General features: G+C 40.0%; 1 pseudogene; it reads left to right on the plus strand.

Moving 5' to 3' along the window:
• Nucleotides 1–331: 331 nt before the first annotated feature.
• Nucleotides 332–1,492, plus strand: LOC140694085 (AN1-type zinc finger protein 5 pseudogene; annotated as a pseudogene).
• The last annotated feature ends 5,449 nt before the right edge of the window (nt 1,493–6,941 follow it).

A 6,941-nucleotide genomic window follows, 5' to 3' on the forward strand; every position in this document is an offset into this window, starting at 1 on the left:
TGCACTCTTCTTATCATACAGCGTATAAACATCCCAGTTAGAGAAACACTTTATCGACTAGAGTCAACCCCTGAATCTTGACCAGGACTTTTTAGTTTGTCTTCTGTCTCTCCCCACTGAGGAACATGGCTCTATGGGGTTAGGAGCTCTCACAGAGAACTCTTCAGCTGTGTACATCCACAACCTGTTCTGAAGCATTTTCCACTGTTAGAGCCATTTATATTTAAACCCATTTCTACTGGTAGAACAACCCATCTAGCAACCCTGAGCATTAAACACCTTAAAACTACTCATAATTCACTGACCGAGCGGCGGGCGGAGAGAGCGCGTCAGTCCGCCGGAGCGGGGAGCTGTGTGCAACTCCGCTTGGGACTCGTCGCTCCCGGGAGCCGCGCAGCTCCCTTCGCGGTAGCAGAAGCGACAGAGAGCGCCATCCGCGGACCCTCGCGGCGCCCAGGCCTCGTTGCGCGCGCCCCGCTCGCTCTCGGAGTCGGCCCAGCCCGCCGCCGGTGGAGGCTGAGGCGACGACGGGCGACCGCCGCGAGCCGCCTTAGCCGCTGCGGCCTTCGATCCTCCCTCCGCCTCCTTCTTTGCCCCCCCCGCTTCCCTCCTCCCACTTCCCGAGCTCCAGCGTGTCCCGGCCACGCTCGGTGTCGCTGCGGGAACAAAGGAGGAACCCGCGGCGGCGACACCACCTCCGCCTGCGGCTACGACCTGCTGCCGGCCGGCCGCGGCGGCTCCAGGGCGGCCGGCTTACCTATCCCGGAGGCCTCGGCCCGGCTCTACTGCGCCGGCGTCGCGCGCGAGCCCGGCTCCTGCCCCCGCAGGGAGAACAATGGCTCAGGAGACTAACCAGACCCCAGGGCCCATGCTGTGTAGTACAGGATGTGGCTTTTATGGGAATCCTAGGACAAATGGAATGTGTTCTGTTTGCTTCAAAGAACATCTTCAGAGACAGCAGAAGAGTGGCAGAATGAGCCCAATGGGAACAGCTAGTGGTTCCAACAGTCCTACCTCAGATTCTGCATCTGTACAAAGGGCAGATACTAGTTTAAACAACTGTGAAGGTGCTGCTGTCAGCACAACTGAAAAATCAAGAAATGTGCCTGTGGCTGCCTTGCCTGTAACGCAGCAAATGACAGAAATGAGCATTTCAAGAGAAGACAAAATAACTACCCCGAAAACAGAGGTGTCAGAGCCAGTTGTCACTCAGCCCAGTCCATCAGTTTCTCAGCCCAGTACTTCTCAAAGTGAAGAAAAATCTCCTGAGTTGCCCAAACCAAAGAAGAACAGATGTTTCATGTGCAGAAAGAAAGTTGGCCTTACAGGGTTTGACTGCCAATGTGGAAATTTGTTTTGTGGACTTCACCGTTACTCTGACAAGCACAACTGTCCTTATGATTACAAAGCAGAAGCTGCAGCAAAAATCAGAAAAGAGAATCCAGTTGTTGTGGCTGAAAAAATCCAGAGAATATAAATTACTACTTGTGAAGAGACTGAAACATTGTTTTTATTTTAATGTATCGTAGGAAAACATTAAAGAGCAGATGCATGGCCATTTTTGTTTGATGTTCTCCAGAGTTTTACTTCACACTTGTCTGTCTTATAGTTGATATTTTAGGTTGTTTGGGTGTTTGTTACAGGCAGAATTGGATAGATACAGCCCTACAAAATGTATATGCCCTCCCTTGAATAAAATTGGATGAAAATCTGCACAGCAAACTGAAATACACAGATAACAGGGACAAAATTTAGTTCCCTCGTGCCAAACAATATATGTGAAATATCTGCATGTTTGCAGCATATCTGCCTTTGGGAATGTAATCAAGGTGTAATCTTTGGCTAGTGTTATGTGCCTGTATTTTTTTTTTTAAATGGTACACCAGAAAAGGACTGGCAGAAGTTTAACTTCTACCATAGTTAAACTTCACGCTGTTAATTTCTACATGTTCTTTGGAAGCAGGAAGAAAGCTATAAAGTGGATCAGACCTTTCCGTGAAACCAGTATTCGGTGCCATATGTGAGCCTAGTTAATTAGTCTTCTAAAAGCTGTCAAATAAGACATTCTGTGAGAGGTATACATCGCAACTGGTTACAAAGAGTAAACATCAAGCCAACAGGGTCTTGAGCTATCTTTGAAACTTACTGTGCTGGCCTGCACCAGAAGATATCTGCATTATTCTCATTGCTAAAAATGCATAGCACAGAACTGCACTAGGATTAACTTGTTTACAAGAAGAAATTAAAACTCTACGTTTGGTTTTCACATACAGTAGCTCTGTTGAATAACATGCATCTGAATTTTAAGTTGCAAAGGTATCTCAATAATTTTTCATGTGCATATTTTGTTGAGTGTTTTGGTTCAAGAAAGAATGTTTAAAGCTTTTTTAAAGACTTCAGTTCTTAATGTAACTGTACCCTTCTGCATGGAAAATCATAACCAAAATGGCTGCAGTAGACTTCTTAGTGGTATCCAGCACCACTTGCAGAGGGCTGCTTTATCATATTAATTGTACTTGGGTGTAGGACTCTAGTGTTCTTGGGTGTATTGCATGGGCTGCATTATCTACAGCATTGTACAATAAAAACTAGAAGAGGCAGTATACTTCACTGATGCTTGTCTGGTAATATCACTTCTGTGTTATAATGGAAGGTTTTTTGTGATGTATGAAACGTGTTTTTTTATATATAAATGAGTATAGTTAGATTAGTGTCGTGGTAATGCCTGTTTTCATCTGTAAATAGTTAAGTATGTACACGAGGCAATACTGATTTACTGCAGTGTTCAGTCTTAGTTTTTACTTTTATTCTTAAAGCATTCAGTTTTGCTTTCAATTTTCTGTATCTTAGTTTCAGTTAGATCTGCAGATTTGTACGGATAGTTCATATTTATGTATTGCACATAATCATGCTATTCAGCATTGATGCTATATTGTATTATGTAAATAATAAAAGCCATGTACAGAGGGAAACTTCCACTTGTTCATTGGGTTTTTAAGCCATAGTTAGAAATCCTAAAGGGGGATAATTAGAAAATGTTACATATTCAACTTTTTAGTTGCATATGTAGGCTTTGCATGGTTATATTGTAAACTTTTCCATTGCCATCCCTGAACATGATATATTCAAGTGAGAACCATGAGATGAGTGTTGTGAAACATCTTAAGTATGGTATGTAGTAGACAATTTAATTTTGAAGAAATGTATAGGCAACTTTTAGGATCAAAACAGTCTTAGAACTTGGGCCATATTTGTTCAGTCTTCACATCTCTTCTTTAATTTTTTTATTTCATTTTTTGCTTTATAAGTAACACTTCATGCATGACAATTTGTGTACAAAAACCGGCAAAGTTTTACCTGTTAGGGGTTTGGTTCTAATGTTGAGATGGACCCATGGGCTTGGTCTTTGCAGGTCACAGGTGTCATGTGAGATAAGAAAGAATAAGGAATAACAGTGACATGCTGACCTTGCCAATGCAGTTGCTGAAGTGAGATAGCAGAACCGTGGCTTCTCAGTGATGGAATTTGAAATGGAAATGCCTGATGCACTACCATCTGTCACAGTTCTTTGAATGCTGCTACTTTTGCTTCAGGTGGGAGGAAATATATACTGTATTTAGGATGAGCTAAAGGATAGTTATCTCCTAAAATACGAAGGATATTGAAGTCACAGTTGAGCTGAAGTTCTGGTATTTGGAAGACAAACTTAATTTTTATTCAAAGTTTCAAGATGTATTTTCCCTCTTAATGCTATCTCTGTCATCAAACATTTGATAGATTTTTAAATCTTAAGGTTTTGAAATCAGAGTAGTGGGTATACAGAAGACTTAGATGGGAAGATGATGGACCCTTCAACTTCATTGGTCTGTAATGATCTTTGAAATAAGTAGCATGAAATTGTAATAATTTCCATAATCATATCTTATGAGAAACATTAATTTAGAACATTTGGCTTTATGGATTTGATTGGTCAGGAAAATCAGTTGTGGAGAAGAATCAAATGTGTAAAGTAAGGCAGCTAGGAAGATTCAATTTCACCTAGACTCCTGTACTCAAACCTAAATTTTTCTCAGGCAGGACTATAAATGGGCTTTAACTTTGTAATGATGTACACTGAGATAGAAAACATTTCAAGAATATACCACTTTTCACCTTACAGATTCACTTCACATCCCCACTCCAAAACTGTTTTGGGAGGACAGTGATAGGAATTAGCTGTATGGCCTAGAGCTAGTCCTTTTGTCAAATCTATTCTTCAGTGGACTTCATCTGCAAAACTAGAGCCTCTGGTTTGAGCTGGTGTTTCCCACAGCATGAATTTGGAAAGGAAACAATTTTGAGTGGGATGGCATAGTGGTTAAGATTATTGTCCCTGGAGCCCTGCTTCTCTATCTGTAAATAAGTATAGTAACAATGCCCAGCACATAGTAAGTGTTCCCTGTTAAATTTTTTAAGAACTTGGGTTTTTTTAGAGCAATTTTAGGTTCACAGCAAAATTGAAAGAGGTAAGTGCAGACTTCCCATGTACCCTCTCCTGCCACACGTACACAGCTCCTCCATTACCAACACCTACCACAAGAGTGGTACATTTGTTAAAATTAATGAAAGTACATTGACACATCATAATGACCCAAAGTCCATAGTTTGTAATTCACCATTGTTTTCTATGGGTTTGGACTAATCTATAATGACATATCAATCATTATAATACAGAGTATTTTCACTGCCCTAAAAAATCTGCTCCGCCTACTCCTCCGCTCCACCCCAGCCCCTGACAACTACTGATCTTTTTACTGCCCCCATAATTTTGCCTTTTCCAGAATGTCATATGGGATCAAAAAGTATGTATGTAACCTTTTCAGATTGGCTTTAGTTAATGTTACTCATTTAAGTTTCCTCCATGTCTTTTCATGGTTTGATAACATTTCTTTTTAGTGTTGAATAATCCATTTTCCAGATGTCCCTCAGTTTATCCATATACCTACTGAAGTACAACTTGAAGCTTCAAAGTTTGGGCAATTACGAATAAAGCTGTCATCAACAGCAGTGTGCAGGTTTTGTGTGGAAAAACTTTTCAACTCCTATGAGTAAATGCCAAATGTGATTGCTGGATTGTATGGTAAGAATATATTTGATTTTGTAAGAAACCACCAAACTGGCTTCCAAAATGGTTGTACCATTTTGCATTCCTGCCAGCAGTGAATGAGAGTTTCTATTGTTCCACATCTTCACCAGTATTTAGTGGTGTCAGTGTTCTGGGGTTTTGGCCATTCTAATAGATGTGCAGTTAAATTTCATTGTTTGAATTTGTATTTCCCTGATGACATGATGTTGAGCATCTTACAGGATTCTTAATTTGCCATCTGTGTATCTTTGATGAAGTGTCTAGTAAGGTCTTTGGACCATTTTTTAGTTGAGGCTGTTTTCTTACTGAATTTTAAGAGTTCTATATTTTGGATAAGAGTTCTTTATCAGATGTGTCTTTTGCAAGTATTTTCTCCTAGTCTGTAACTTGTTCTCTTGGGGTATTGTTGATTTTAATGTCCTAGAGTAATGATTTCTAGAACTTGGAAAGAGAATTGTTTGATAACAAGATTGGTTGCAGTAAGTCTTACATAGTGAAAAGGTAAAGGTCTGTAACTTTTAAAAACTTTAATGTGATTAGAATCATTTTTTTCAGCTGCATTAAATGAAGTTATTTGCAAGAAAACTAAAAATGAGCAAATGTCTACTAAGTAATCTGATAGCAACATGTTAAGCATGCTGTTATAATTGTATTTTTTAATTGGTACTACATTCACAGGGTTCAAAAATGGATTTATTGATATACACTGAAAAATAGCTTCTCTCATCCTGTCACATGTGTCCCACTCCAAAGACACATTTTAGGTACCTGTCATAAGTTGGAAGGTTTCTCTCTTCCACATCATGTAAACATCTGACTGTGTACAGAGACTTAATTTGACTCTTGTTTGCCTAATTGTTTGCAAAGTTCTTACAGCGATTTTTGTTCATAAATTTAGCTTATAATTTTGGAGAGAATGATGGGTGTGGTTTCTGGTTGATGAGCAATAGATTATACAGCCTTAATAGAAGGGTTTCTGTGGGTAAAGTAGCACATTGTTAATGAAAGTAATTTGAAATTTGAAAAAAAAAATAAAATAAATAAAAATAAAATAAAACTACTCATATAGTTTACTCTTTAGCTTACAACGTGATTTACACCATCCTCCCAAAGAGGCAGTCAACTGAGCATAGCCACCTGTTCCCCCCAGCCTCACCCCTACCTGGCCTTTAGGTAGAAACAGCATCAGCCTCTCAACCACTGCAGGGCTTGCTTTGAAGTCACAATTTGCTAAGCTGTCCTGGTCAAAGCAGCAACAGTTAAGTCTGCCTTTTTAACTGGAATATTTGTCTGTGAATTTCTAAGTTAATGCATTTTGACACTAACCTGGTTTTTTGATCTTGATTTTCTTCAAGTCCAATTTATGTTCTTAGTGCCTCAGAACTTCCCTGAAGTAGTCTTCCACCTAAATGATGCTACTTTTTCATGTAAACCCTGGGCTGTCGTCTTTACTACCCCATTACCTGAAGAAAAAGGTACTTTACAGTGTTTTTCCTGCCACATCATCTATAAGGTAAATCACTCCTTTACTCTTACCATTGCTAAATTATCTGCCTATGGCAAGAGATCACAGAGAAACTACTAACAGGGGTCTATCCACACTGCCTGCAGTCTCACGGGTCTGGCAAGAAACTCTTTCTATTCCAGACTTCTCCCTGTTCACGGCGCTCTCTTCTTTAGCAAGTTCCCTCTCATGATGCTTGCATCCTGAATGTCTCCTTTCTCTCTGCACCCGTAACTACATCACTAGCTCTGAACCCCTTCACCCATATCATGACAGTGAAATTATCTTAAATAATGAAGTAAAAGAGAAATG

Source organism: Vicugna pacos, unplaced genomic scaffold (assembly GCF_048564905.1).
Source record: "Vicugna pacos unplaced genomic scaffold, VicPac4 scaffold_20, whole genome shotgun sequence".
Classification (NCBI taxonomy): Eukaryota; Metazoa; Chordata; class Mammalia; order Artiodactyla; family Camelidae; genus Vicugna; species Vicugna pacos.